Raw genomic sequence first — 15,958 nt, forward strand, 5'->3', positions numbered from 1 at the left:
TGGTAAATCAACCAGCAGTTGCTCGGCAAAAGAGGGCCAAAAAAAAAACAAAACTGCCATAGCCTGACTCACAGGATGTAGACTGTCAGTATAAGCTTGCCTTTGGCCAGCTATTTCAGTCACCAATCCCCTCAGCTACTTGCATGTTACTGGTTTTAAAATACCCATCGCTACGGGAAACACGATTAACAGTGTAAGCAACCTGCAAGCTAAAAACAGGAAGTTACCCGAATCCAGTCTGCTTGGCGAGGGTATGAACCAAAACAAGCTGGCAGTTGACACGTTTTCTTTTGGAAGATTTTCCTCTCTATGTGCAAAACTAGTTCCACCCAATGCTATGTAGTTGCTAGCATGGAGGTTGTAGTTGTTTCCATAGTAACAGGGATTTTGAAAACGGTAAGACATAGAAAGACTTCCACTCCATTTTGGAGGCAAATAATCACTTTTCACTCCACTAAATTTATAGTTTTAATTTTAGTTACTCGGTACTTTGCAGTTACATTCTGCATCAGAGGAAGAAGTGCATCGTTCAGTTAGAGCAACACTACGTAACTGTCCGCAGGAAAATAGTTAATTGCTGAGATCCATCATCTGCAACACCTACTGATGGCTGAAGTCGATCCAAGCTTCTTGATGGTATAGCCCACTGCTGGTATGTGACGATCTGGGAATGAGACTCAACTATTACATTTCTTTCTCCAGAATTTCTTTAAAAGTTACAAAGTGTTGCCTCTGATAATCAGACGAATGCTGAATAGCTCATAATCAGTCGACCCATATTATACAGTATAAACATACATGTAAATATGTGTTTAATTTACATTTACTTGCACTGTACTTTTGAAGTACATTCAATATAACATACTTTGATACTTTACTCAAGTACTATTTGTATGGGTGACTTTCACGTTTACCAAAGTTATATTTAAAAACATTATCTTTACTTTTACTGAGAATGACTTTTGGGCACTTTTTACAACAGAATGGAATATTTAAGACTACGACTGACATATGAAATTAATAAAAATGTAATAAATAACAAGAAGGAACTTGCAAACCAACATAGTCAAGAAGTCCTTGCTCTTTATGTTTCATCAACAATTGGGTGTAGATTAAATTTTAGTTAAATTTCATATCACAGTCTTTCACTCATTTGGCGGTTTGAAGAGATCTCTGACTACATTTGTTGCTGACTCATTTCTAACCTTCTAACAAAATGAACAATGAGTAATACAGGCAAGATTAAAGGGAATTGTTAATTGAATCCATACGGTTGAGAATGACTTTCTCAAGAAATGAGTATGTTTTTGTAAGGCTCATTTGCTGCCTCTGATTGGCCGTGAATAACGTAGGGGGAGAACAACCCGGTCAGGCCACAGGTTGTGTTTCCCGACATACAGCTCCTACGCAGCTGGACCTCTGCCTGGCTGATCTGCCCACTCACTGCTGTACTGAGGGTCTCTTCAACCCAACCCACCCCCACCAGGATTTGCAGTATCATACCATATCCAATCATGACCACACCCCCTATCACGCAGCGCAGACAGAAGCAAAACTGGAGAGACCGGTGAGCCAATGGCGGAGAATCTGGCCATCTGGTAAACCCAGTTGACCCAGTCAGCTGTGAGCTGGAATCAGCACCATTTCTCTCTCATGGAATTTCCTCAATTAGAGTTGAGAGTTATCGGCCGTATCTGAATGTCACATATTTGCCACGACTTCTGCCTAGAAATGTCAAATGGCAATGATGGAATGATCCTTCAAATGGGAACTCAGGAAGTGTTCACACGTAGGATGATGGGAAAAATCTGACAAGAAGCGGAAACCACAGTACATCAAATTGGTTAACTGAGTGAGTTATATGAGGTCAGTTCCACTCTCTTGCTAGGCCCAGGACACTAAAGACTGAAAGCAAGGGCAAGACACTGGCAAAATTCAAATTCCTTCTTGGATGGACCTATGGTAGATGAAACATGATGAAGTGCACTCTAGGGGTCCTTTCCACTGTCGAAAACTTGGTGCCCTCTCATGACATTTTCAGCGCTGGTACCCCAGCACTTATAGCTGGTGCCCCTTTTATTTATTTGTTGCCCCTGCCACTCAAACATCCTGAAACTGCCACTGCAACAGTCCGTCCAGACCATCAGCATCAAGGGTAAGTCTCGATGAAGAACATGTTTTCATTCTTCTCACGAACGGCTTCAGGAAGAGTTTGATTTACCAAGCCTCATCTAGCCTACTAGCCAATGATAGCTGGCGACAGATAGAGGTATTCTATCAATATATAGAAGTATTCTTCGAAAGTGCCCGCCTTTTCCAAACAGTTTCTTGGTGACTTCCTGGATGGGTCTGTCTAACAAAACATGAAACTCCCCATAAGACTAGTGTTACGATCACATTTGTGCACAGATTAAAGCAATTTCTTTTTACTTTTATGAGAGCAAGGCTAGCTGTTCCCCCCCAGCTTCCAATCTTTAAGCAGTTTCAGCTTACTTTGGGGCTACCAGATCCCAACAAACCACATGCGGGACAAATAGTATGTTTGTGTGCATCTGCAGTACAGTACAACTATCTTTTTTTTCTCCGTCTTCCTCGGCATCATTTCAAGAATATTTCTATACGGATCCACTGAAAATGACTGAAAACGCTGTAGTTCATATTCCAGCCTCTAGGTGGCGCTTGACATTCACCAAAAACGGAGAAGAAGACACGGAGCTTGCGCAGTAAGCTTGCGCGCTGTAAACAAACAGACAGAAGACGGAGAAACCAAACACAACAAGAAGAAGATGAAAATGGCTAGTGCAAAATCGTTTGTGTGGACCGGTAATGAGGTCGAACTGCTGCTGCGACTCACACTCAACTACAAAGCGAGTAAGTTGCAAGAAAGGCTCAATATCTTCTGCGGCACAAACACGAGCATGTAGTCCGCCATTGTTGTTGTTGTTGTTATGAGACGTCGCAGGGTTCAGAGGTCAGAGGCAAGACGTCGAGGGGTGGTGCGATGGCGTCATCGTTTTGGAAAGTATGCGGATTCGCTGTCCACATGAAAACGGAGGGCTGCGTTTTCGGATTTCTCCACCCAAAGACCCATTTTCAAAAAAGTGCGTTTTCAGGCGCTGCGTTTTCAGGATCCATATGGATTATCAGCCAAAACGATGCAATACGTGTGCGTTTTCGCAAAAGAGCGTTGTCGTCTGGACGGGGCCTAAAACTGTTATATAATGTCCACTTAGTTTAAAAAATAAACATTTATATTCGTGGTCACCTCATAACATCTGCTAGTTATCTCAGCTGTTAGCAGTCTTTAGTGTTTATCATACACCATCTACATCCTGTTGGGCGTAGCGTAGGCAGCAAAGACAGAGACAGGTTTACACATACTTTTACCCACGATTGTGTATTCTGATTGGCATAAAGCAAACACACACACCCTCTTGCTCCTCACAGCCATTGGATATAAGTCAGATTTTAGGGAAGCATGCCAAAAGCATCTGTCCTGCAGTGATTTGACTTTTGAAAACTACATCCAATCAAAATATGGGACACAGGTACAAGGGATAAAAATGCTGTGCTTAATGCACAGACAGGAGATCTATTTTCTTCAAACAGCATATTTTTTTACAGTTTCAAGAGGTGTGTTTAGTAGTTTGCTCAGTGTCAGCAGTGAGCATAAAGTACACATAGGTTGTTTGAAGTCACCTGCAAATACCTGACATTGAGCTGATTCACTGTTGAGTGTCAACAGTGGGAGATAATGTAAACTCTGACTCAACGGGAGCAAAGTGCTGCTGGAAAAAACTGATTTACAGTTTGGAAGCTTTTTTCAATCCGCCAGTCTCAGAGGTCCAGGATGAGCAGGTGTAACAGAGTTCCTGCTCTCATTCAGGTTACTCAGTACAACAAAACTTCAGCGTAGTTTCAGTGTTGAGTCATAGCACGTCCAACCCGAAATAAAAAGGTAAATATGCAGCATGGCAACATGTTCTTTGACGCCACTGTTTCCAGAACAATGAGTTCCCTATGGTGTAACTGTAGATGCTACATGACTCAAACATGCTGAACAACCACTGCAGTTAATGGCAAGACACATTTCATCTGCCTGAGCGGAAGCTGATCAATAGTCAGACGCTCCTCTTTTGTAAAAAAGAGACATATGTTTTTTACGTGTTCCCTTTTGTTTAAACCTTTTTCTGATGCAATATATCAAAACGTTAAAAAATAACACATCGAGGTAAACACGGCTATTGCCATGCATCCATTCTTCTCACTCAGCATTACACATCCTGGATTTGTCCCACAGCACCACAGAGAACGTCACTGTTAACAGGACAATACGAAGTCTCAGATGGCGATCGGAGCTTTGCCGCTTCTTTTCAGGCTGTCAGACGTGTAGGCTGAGACTTTCTCGTGAGAACGAGCCGGACGATTGTGAGGAATGCAAAGAAATGCCCTTCTCGCTGAAAAAAAAACCAAACTATAATCTGCTGAGAATGGGATTTATGTAATTCTCACATGTTACAAAAGGATACATACAGGGTGAGTTTTTCTGAGCTGGCACGTTGATTTGGCTTTATTTCTCCAGTTCAATCAGCTTATGCATTAATAGTCTGGGCAGGAGAAAGCAGATCAGCAGATAGTTAGGGTGTGATTGTGTTTATGGTGAAGGTAAATGAATTCACTATATTTTGACTGTGTTTTTTAATTATGTTTGTTGGTGTTTTTTTAGGATCATTTTAGCACAATTTTTTTTATTTCAACATTTATTTGGATTTAGCAAGAGCTGAGGCAGCTTTGACCCAGTTTGCTCCTGTCTGCTGTGTAGCTGTACATATCAGCACAATCAGCCCACTAACTGTTGGCGCTCCCACTCGAATCACAATAATACTGATACCATGGGTTTATGCACGTACATCCTGGGTAACTTGAGGCCAGGCACCTTTTTAAAACGCTCTTTTGTACCTGAAAAAAATGCTGCTGTCATGATTACGCCACCTATGTTGTCTGCATAATGCAATAATCAGCTTTATGACGAAGGCAGCAACCCAAACACTTACCATTGCTTCTAATTTTGTCTAATCTGCGTGTGGTTCTTGGCCTGCTCGGTAAACAAGGACACGTTCACGTTTAAATACTCACTAAAGCCTTATGAGACCGTAACCCGCAGGCTGACATTGGTGTTTTCTGGCAGCGATTCAGGTCAAAGACACTTGCGCTCAAATCCGTGAAGCGTATATGGAGGTATTTAGCTTTGAAGTCACATGGTTTGATTCATACGATTTGAAGATTGTACAGCAGATCAAAACTCACTGCAGCTGCAGACAGATCCCACCTCAAAGGGAACTTCACTTTTCATCATTGCTACACTAGTCTGGAATGAGGATTTACTGTTAATCCTTTAATACCAACTTTATGTTCCAGAGACACATTCATTTCTGTGGGTAGACAGCAGGGAGGAGACAGTCGTAGGTGCAGGGAGGGCATCCACACGCTTCAGCCGCTTGAAAGTGGCAATTTGGAAGAATCACTTAACAGCTCATTTCACAAACCTACAACTTCCTAATAATTTCCCTGGAAAGTTTGCTGGGAAGTGCAGTTGTTAGGTTGAACAGTTTGCTCTTCAGTAATCATTTTGTTACTTCCTCATCTGGTTTGGCTGGCTGGTGCTTGATGAGGCTTTTGAATTAACATAGTAGGTCACGTGTGATAAGGCTTGTGGGTGGCAGCATCCAGTGTGGATCTTTGGTTCTGAACTGTTGTGAACCACTGTGAGAAACTCACTGCACACTGGAGCTACTGTTGTCCTGGTCGCGATAATGGAAAAACCCACAGCATCCAGCTTTGTTTCACCAGACTCCAGAGAGCGGTCTCAGTCGGAGGGTTGGACACCAAACTTGGTACTTTTAAGGTTACCGACCAAATGAGCTTGGTACTACAACTTAATCAATCAGTGCCATATTTAGGCTGACTGCACATCTTTAGGGTTACATTACAGAGCGAAAGAGAGAGGGAGAGACGTCACAGTGAGTCGGGGCAACACTTACTGCAATATCTTTAATGCAAAATGCAAATCTGATCAGAGCAACATGTCTTATCTGAGGAAAAACCTGCTTACCCAAAGTCTGAAAGCCAAGTTTCCCTGAAGGGCCTATAGCTAATGTTAGCATGCTGGCAGCCAGCCAGTGACTAGCTAATGTTAAAAACGTATTGTTATCACACAGGAATTGATATAAGGCTGTTTATTTTGCTGGATCAGCTGGAACAGTTTTGTGTTTAAGCTTAATAAGAAATCTTATTAGATTAATTAATGGCAATGGTAGAACTGCCAAAAAAGTGACTGTCCAGAAAAGGACACCGTCTTCCATAGCAATTCAAACAAAATAGTTAATCATTGATCATTTCGAGGTCAGCAGTGACGTAAGAAAGGACAGTGATTTTCTTTGATCAAAAAAGTGCATCTGTATTGAATTTCTAAGATTAAAAGCACATCACAAAGTTAAAAAGTTGAGAAGAAAAGCAGATGTGTCTGTGTCCTTTGGACGGGTCGGTCCAATAGTTTGAATCAGAAACAGGAGAAGAAATGAGGCTGGAGCCACTATTGAGTTGCAGGCTGGAGACCAATGCCTAATTCTAACTTGCTCTAACTTATTAATAGCCTGTAGGCCATATTACAGTGTACAGTTATGAAGTAATATATTTATCACGTCATTTAAATGTAATTTAATTTAGGGTAGAGGTCCCTGTCTCTAAAATAATCACCATATAGCAACCAACTTTAAACCTCTTATTGCGGAGTTTTCTGTCTGTCAGTTCAGAGCCTTCTGTTAATCTGCCATCGATATGCAAAGATGTCCCACCCTATGTTGAGTCTTTATTTGCTTATGTTAGCTATGAATCATCCTTTCAAACCAGAGGCACACCCCTCCGGAAGAAAAGACAAACCAGGTCATAAGTACTGGCGATGTAAGCGTGAGAAGTCAATATTTTCAAACTGGTGCGTTCCCTCAGATTTAGAGAGGATTTTAGTGTCTTTCAGCTCATTGTTTTGGTCTCATTACGCTCATCAATCTAATTTCCAACCCCAGCAGGAAACAAAGCTCTTAGCTAATGCTAATGTTAGCATGCTGACAGTCAGCCAGTGACTAGTTGATGTTAAAAACGTCTTGTTATATCACACAGGAATTGATATAAGGCTGTTTATTTTGCTGGATCAGCTGGAACAGTTTTCGGTCTAAGCTTAAAAAGAAATCTTATTAGATTGATTAATGGCAATTGTAGAACTGCCAAAAAAGGACTGCCAAAAAAGGACTGCCAGAAAAAGACGCCGTCTTCCATAGCAGTTCAAACAAAATAGTTGATCATTTATAATTTCGAGGTCAGTAGTGACGTAAGAAAGGACAGTGATTTTCTTTGATCCAAAAAGTGCATCTGCATTGAATTTCTAAGATTAAAAGCACATCACAAAGTGAAAACGTTGAGAAGAAAGCATTTTAGCATCATCTGTTTTGGTCTCATTACTCTCATCAATCTCATTTCCAACCCCAGCAGGAAACGAAGCTCTTATAAATCTGCTCTACCTGCTCAGCACCAAGCAGGAGACAAAGTCAGACACTAGCTGGCAAACACAGTGGAGGTATGTACTTATGAAACTGGTGGAGACACGTTAAATTAAGCTAATGCTATTGTTGCGTCGTTTCTCCTCCAGATTAGATTTAAGGATGTATCGAGGAGAAATTGATTCCAGGTTCCAAGAGGGTACTCCAATGGAAGGTGCTTACTGCTGAACACGTCTTTGCTTGGTTCATGGGGGCTTGCATTAGCCATAGCGTTACATGTACTAAAGCTGACTATTAACAACTTTTTTTCTTCTACTAAGTAAATGTAAATGTTGATTGCACAGTGTCATGACTGTAGAAGTAGGACATCATCCCCACACAGATCAGTTCCCTCCAGCCCTACTTTCACTAAGCTGTTCCGTCTTCCACCAGGCCATGAAAAGGCCAAAAGAATGAAGGTCACGAAGTCTGCATTACGAGGCATTGTCTTCCCAGGTCACTATCACCACGTAACAGTGAAACAACTGGAAAAAGGTGGAAAATGCACTGCAAAAAAAGGAAATGAACCCCTCTGATGGAGGAGGCAAAGAGGGAGAGGGAGAGAAACCGAGGTAACAGACGGACACTAACTCGAGTGCCAGTGTTGTGTCAAAGTCCATTCTCCCACTGATATGTGTTCCCCGTTACCAGCAGGACTTCATCCGACCAGATCAGTAAGTAACACTTATTGAAACAACTGGGTTTTCATACCGTCTAATTTTTCATACCACTAGGAGTGGAGTTTATACAGTTGGTCAAATTGGGATTCTTACAGTTTTTGTTTCTTTGCTTTGGACAGAAGTCTGGCTGCTGGCGACAGCGACACCAACATCAATACCACAGGGAAACGCTAGGAGGGGGGAAAGGTTTGATATGAGCTTGAATATCATATGACCAAAATGTGTCAGTGTCCACAGTGTCAGTTACCTGACAGATTAAAGTCTCTCACTCTTTTTTTTTTTTGCACTCAAGGGAATCATGCAATCCTACCCCTGTAGTATAATGGCACAAATAAGAGTGACTTAGTCAATTTTATAAGCTTTTCAAGACAGATCTTTACCCCAAAGGACTATGTACATATCTAATCATCTATTTTCATAACCTTTTTGTGTGAAATGATTAATAAATACCATATTTGGCCTTTATTTTAAAACAAACTACAACAAATCAGAGAGCAGTTTTAGTAATAAAGCTTGTATTATTTTGTCATTCTTGCGGTGAACTCGCTCTGGCCATTACAGTTTCGCTTGTATGTCGTGTTGTCATTGTGTTTCTTAATCTTTTCATTTTGTTTGCCCATACTGTGGTTCTGCTATTATCTCTGTCTGCTCTGTATTCACAACATGTCGTTAATCCTGGAGGACGGATCCCTCCCCCTTTCTCTCCCCATTAAAGAGTTTTCTCTGGAGTTCGTCCACCTGAATTGGAGGTCTACGGATGTAAGATGTTGTAAAGGAGAATGGGCTTGACTTGTAGTGCCGTCACCGTTTTTTCTTTCCCATCGCCGATTTCTCACCCTCGTGTCGGATTAAAAACAGATCCTCTGAAAGCAGGTTTATGTTTCTCTCCTCCAAAGCTTCGCTCCAAATAAAACAAGGACTTGTTATCGAGACGAGCTCGCCTCTCCACCTTCCCATCCACCTGATGTATGGGAACGGACCACATGAGCTTTGCTGTATGTTATGGTATTCTGTGGGAATCTGAGTTGACTAAGAAACAGAAACAGCTGTGTCTTGGCTTGACATATATTATGCAACTCCTGAGGGCATATGACAGTTTCTCCCACCTCGAATTACACTGTACTGACATCTGTGCACATACTTGAGTACACGCTCACGCTGACACAAGGTTCCTGACATGAGTACAGCCTCTCCAAAGAGCAAAGGATCAATACGCGGGAGACACTGTCCAGTGCAAACACAGACATAGTCATGCCCGAAATGGCCTCGGAGGTTGAGGGATTTCCCCCCGGTATTGTGTATTTTGTGAATGAATGAGTTGCACACAATGGCGTGGCAGACAAGCTGAAGAGATACAAGGACAAGAGCTTTAGGAGAAACAAAAAGTGACTGACTGGCACACACCAACAAATGGTAAACCATTTCCGCCTCTGGGGGTGGGCTGTTGCTCATGAAATAGTATTTCAGAAAGGATGAAAAGGAGACGGGAAAGAGAGAGAAAAAGAGAGAGCGGGGGGGAGAAAAACCACAAACGTGTTGATTGGTTCAGGGAAGGGTGCCTGATTCTAGTTCCTATTGTGATTGGCTGAGAGGTATGGCCTCACCTTAAAACAGGGTTACTCCAGTTCAATGACATTGAGATTTCCCTGTGTGTCTGCATGTGTTGGCGTGGCTGACACTCTATATTCACAACAAGAACATGCCTTTCAAATAAGCAGCATGTGGAAACATCAATCTGTGCATTCCTGTTCCTTCAGTCACTGTGTTACGACAGCTGTGTTACGTCCTCACTTATGATTGAACAATCCCATATTTGTTTTATTAACTGTCAGAGAATCCATGAAGGGTTTTGATTAATAATGAAAGATCTGGGCTCCTATGTATGACACAAACCATATTTATTTAAAATATTTTTTAATCAAAGCTCAAAGACCTTATTCAAAAATCTTGAAAGTTTGCTGCATCACAGTAGCGAGGTTTAACAAATAACTTCCTACTCAGTCCCACCATTCAGGCATTCAAATGTGACAGGCGGTGTGTCAGCCTAATCAGCTATGGCATGGAAAGTAATCCCTTGGAAAACATCACTAGGGACCATAAAATCAGTATTCACACCAAATTCATTTGTAGGCATGTACACATTTCTTCCCTGTGCGATGGGGCCATCCCCCCACGCCAGTTCAAACCTTAACCCTGACCCCTTCCTCGCTCTCCTCCATCAAACCTTTAAACTGACCCTAATCCCTGAACCGTGACCCTGCGCTCGCTTTGAATGTTAGCCATTGAATGTGCGGCACTTGGCCAAACAAAGAGACTTTGTGTCAAATCCAGCGCCAGCGCTCGGTGGGAAAGTGGCTGTGATGAGTTATTTCCCCACAAAATCTACTTTTGATCCCAAAATGGCTGATACTCTTGGTATTTTTCAGAGGAAAACTCATAATATGTCTCTGTCGCCCCAAGAATCACTGCAGTCATTTCTTGTAATTCTAGTTTTATATTTTGCTCCCTTGATTTCCGGTCCAGGTGGCTGATCAAAATGAACTGGGTCGGTTGTTGGGTAATTACATATATGCAGAGATGATAGTCAGTGGGTGAGTGTGTTAAGCCTTTTTGGGGCAGAGCCATGTTCACGGCTAAAGACTGTAACCAGCACACACCTCAGCCTCAGGATTAATAAGTCAGGCAGACATCTTTGCTCATTTTGCTAACAAGACTGATCCCCATCATCCCCCCTCAAATCATTTACTGATGATAGCAACCTATATATTCATTTGGTAATGTTGCTAACGGAGCAACATTGGCAACATATTTGCATTCCTGCAAAGTTGTATTTCCTCGAAAGCACATATTCGTCCTCCTTTTAGCTCTGTTTTGGTGTCCATCAGAGCTGCCTCCTAAATATCCGAAGTCGAAACCCTATTTTAACAGTCAAAACAGGCAATGCAGCTAGTTTCTTTCCTCCCTCAGTAACCCCCTGAAGCACTCCAGGGCTAAATGCCAACAAAGTCGTGCTAACTCTCATTCCATCCAGTGTGACTTCAACTTATCTGCAGCTACACTGTAGAAAAGAACTATAGCCAGTGAGCAAACTATTTTGCATGGAAATGTTTAGTTTTTCTCGTTACAAATGATGTTCAAAGACACTAAGACATACTAAGCATTGAAGTAGAATGACTGTGACGCTCACAACATAAAAAAATGTATTCAGCATGTTGTCAAAAAAAGAGTTCCCATGCACAGTCTTGTCTTTATAACAATTTTCTACCAAATAAATAGTCCCAATCAAAACTCTGATTCACTTAGCATGCTCCGCGGGATAGTGAACTTTTTTCAAATTATCAATGAATATTATTTTTGTTGGTGTAATTTAGGTGAATCAACCCTAAACATCGAAGTAAAATAAAAATATATCAGAGTGAGAAACTCGACATGTATGCCATGTAAAATCTATACTTGTCAACATTGACAATGCAAAAACTTTTGGAAGCAACTGTGTGTTTAAAAAAAAGGAGGCCAGCCAGTCCAGATCCTCCTGTCTCTTCACTGCATGAAGACAGGATGGTTGTAAACTGAGTCTGAAACGACACGCTTGGCACAGAGTTCTTAGTGCAGTTTGGACGTTGCCAAGACGCACAAAGAAGAAGGTTGATCTGCTCGCCTGAAGCCATGATCTCATCCATTGTTGTTTCACTTCACAACCGAAAGAGTTTACAAAAGTGTTTTTTTCTGTTGACTCGTAAACAGGATTTCATCGGAAGAGGCTGACTCCACAATTTGGGATATTTAGAGGAACTCACCAAACCAGATGATTTGGTTTTCTTTGTAATTTTTAGCTGATGACTTCAGTCTGTGATGTACATTGTGATGTGCAAAATATCTGCTTTTGGAAACGACTTCTTATGTTCTAGATGAAACCAACAACACAGAGTCATGTTGTTTAAAGGGATGGACCTTCACACAGAGTGTTGCAGGTTAATACTGTCCTGCAGCGGAACACCTTTGCATACCTACAGTACTGACTCACGCACCAAACACACCCATGTGGAGGATGTGGAGACAAGAGGAGGGTGAGGAGCGTTTGATGTCGGTTAACTGAGGACTGTGCTGCAGGGCTGTGACAGGACAGCTGGAGAACACATGAGCCCACAGATGTCCACCTCTGTGTATGAATGATGCCTGCACACAGCTTCATACCATTCACAGCACAAACATAACAGAGCACGAACTGTTTGTGTGTTCAGTTCATTCTGTGAGTGTTATGGGCCACGGCACTGACATGCAGAGTCGATGTACAGAATATGAGGAAGCTTTCGAGGTAGATCTCACAGTTTGGTGAAGCTCATGTTAAGTAAGAAATAAGACAGTTAAGAAATGCCATCATTTATATTTCCTACTTCAAGTGTATATTTTGGGATAATTGATTATGAACTCTCCCCAAAGTCAGCTTTTAAGCAAATCTGTGAGATCTGATCCCAGTCAAGGACAGAAAACCTCCACACAGAAAAAGTTCTTCAAATTTCAAAGAAATTGGGATCATTAGGTAATTAAGGTTTACTGCGTTTTCAGCAATTAAACATGTCCATCTCAGACCATAGTTGCAGTTTTCAATTTTAGGTTGTGACAACGCTGTGCTTATGGACTGGTTCCACAAACACCACTTGGTTAGGGTTAGGATAAGATCATGTTTTGGCTTTTACCTGGCTCTGTCGCCATGGCTAGAAAATGTCCCGACGTCCCATTAATACTGATAAATGTTGAAACTGCGCCGTGAACAGTCGTCTCAAGCTTGGCAGCTGTCTCACTCCGCTGTTACCCTGCAGCCATCGCCTCCTTAAAGTCATCCCAAGTCAGTGGTATGACTCATGAATGTTGATATGACACGAAAGAAACATGGTTTGCAGAAATGTACAATACCAGATATTTTTATTTGTATTTTTTTTCTGTTGTTGGTTATAAGTTTCTTCCTCAACAGTGAAAGTAATTAAGTGAACAACAATAAACTGGGTGACATTTGCAGGTGCAAAATGTTGAACTGAGTAGTTCTGGTGCAGACTTCAACTCCAGCGCCCTTGTGATCCAACACTGGAGCAGAAGGTAGTGTGCACTGCAAGAGAGCGTCTCAGCCTGTCAAAGCATAAAATCAAATACATATTAATTCAGTGTATGTCTTTTCCTGTTGCCCCAAGTCGGTGTGCTTCATTTCAATGTTGCATCTGATGACTGGACTCCAGTATACCTCTGTGTAAGACAAGTCTGGTATTCTTATTTCTCATCTTTTATTTTGAGAATAAAACAAAAAGTAAATAAGTAAACAGCATAATGACTTCTGGATAGCATTTAGAAAGTCAAAAACACATTTTAAATGATACCAGGAAGCTACTGACATCAAAATGAAATCCATCAACCTGAGGGTCACTTGTATAGTAAAGTGACAGTTTATGAAACCTTAAAGTTCCTTTTGATATAAAGCTACATATGACTCTAGAGTGCAGAGAAAAGAAAATCACCAGGATAAATGTGGATATGTTGAAACTTCACATCTCCTTATCTTGCAATTTTACATTTGTGACACGTTGTCCTTGTGGTCTGGTTGGTTTTAGGAACAAAAACTTTGGTAACCACTTGGTTGGAAATCGTTTTGGTTTGCCTGGTTGTGTCGTCACAGAACTGCTGGTAATCCCCAATGTCTTGTTAAAAACACACGTTGTTGTTGCCACAAGCACGGATGGAAAATACCCCCACAGCATGTTATAAACATCCAGAGGTTTCACACATACAAATGTTGAAACACCTTCTTGAACAGTGGTCTCTCGCTTGGTAATCATCTCTCCTCGCCGTAACAAGGCTGGAAATCATAACCGATCATCTGAATAGAGATTATCAATACGCTTTTCACCATTGCTTTTTATGAAATCACAGAAAAACACGAAGGTGATGGAAATTACCCAAAGCTTAACTAAAACAACAGATGGTGTGTAGGAAGTGGCAGATATTTGCACGTTTGGTGACTTCAGTTTTTATCTTTATCAACAGAATTTTACTTTCCACATTTTAAAATCAGGCATTTAGAGGCATGGATTTTTTATTTTTTATTTTTTTTGAAAAACAGCAAGTTAAGTTTTCAAAACCTTTAGAAATATTCCAGCCTATCCTCAGTAGACACAACAAGTCATTTGGAAAATTATATATGTCTATATAAAGTTCCCTGAGTTCATTTAAATGTAATTAGAGTGCATAGCAGTGTTAAATAAGGTCTGGTATTGCTTCCTGTTGCTTCATGCACAATTATGTGCAACCAGGTCAACAGTAGGATGCAAACATGCAGAGAACAGACCTAATTCACACTCTCTGCACTTTGAGCCACTCGCCTCAGTGCTATAATGAGCAGGAGAGGCATTTCACAATAATTACATGACAAACAAAACCTGTCTGTGACTGCCTGAAGGAATGACTTGTCGTTTTGAATGCTGCTGGATTGTTCAGAAAGACCAAAGGACACTTCCTTTTTTAAGGTATTTCTATCCAGTCAGGTCAGAGCGGCTCAGACGTCCTTTTCCTGCACGACTTCCTATGCACTCTCTGGGGAGACGTAATATAAACAACACACGAGAGAGACAAAAATGATGGGAAATCCAGGATCAAAGGGAATGTCAGCGACAAGCCTGAAGACTGTGGTAAAAAAGAGCCTGCCAGATGATTGTGTGTTGTTTTTCATATAGCGACTGCCCCGAGCTTATGGGTGAAATAATTAAAATCTTTGGCTGTTTCGTCACATTATAAAATCCCACATAAACTCATGGTCAGCGAGGCTTTCCTCTTTTGAATACCCTTGGAGACATCGGCCAGAAACTAGTCCTCCCAACAGAGATTGCGTCCACCAACCTCAGGCCAGACTTTTTACTCTGGTCCCCTTTACTAATGGCTGCTTACCTCATAGAGCTCACAGTTTCGTGGGAGGACTCGGTTGAAGAGGCCTATGAGCGTAAGAAGCTGTGCTATGCAGAACTAGCAGCAGAAGTGAAGGAGTGTGGCTGGAACACCAAAGTCCATCCAGTTGAAGTTGGATGCAGAGGATTTGTGGCATCCTCTACCATCAGACTGCTGAAAGATCTAGGAAGCCATGGTCAGGCCTTGTGAAGGACCATCAGAGCAGCCTCAGAGGCGGATAAAAGAAGCAGCCAGTGGATTTGGCTCAAGCGGAACAACCCTTGCTGGGTGCCAAGTACCACATGAGGGTGAATTTCGGAGGCGGCTGAGCGCAGGACACAAGCCTAAGGATGATCATCCTGCAGTGGTCCACCCTTACGGATGGTGTATAGTGATAAAAGGCTGGATAAAAACACCCAGTGACTCAAGGGCACACTACTGACGATGTGTCCTTTGCCTAACTGTCCAGGAGTTTTACCCTGGCCAAGATTCACCTCCCACACAACTCGAAGAAAAGGTTGACTGGTTGAGCCTCACGTGTCCTTCATCTTGGCCAGAAAGCTGCACCTGAACACGCCACAAAGACTACAGCTGATGGCCAACTAGCTCGTATGTTCTGGACCTGCAACAAAGGAAATGCATCTCTTCCGATATACAAACCGATTAAGCAGCCTTTTTTGACACCACTGTCGCTAATAAAGCCACACCTAATAGAGAATGCCTGATGAAAAGTTGTAAATGTCACTGGCGAAGAGGCAG

Source organism: Sparus aurata, chromosome 5 (genome assembly GCF_900880675.1).
Source record: "Sparus aurata chromosome 5, fSpaAur1.1, whole genome shotgun sequence".
NCBI classification, from domain to species: domain Eukaryota; kingdom Metazoa; phylum Chordata; class Actinopteri; order Spariformes; family Sparidae; genus Sparus; species Sparus aurata.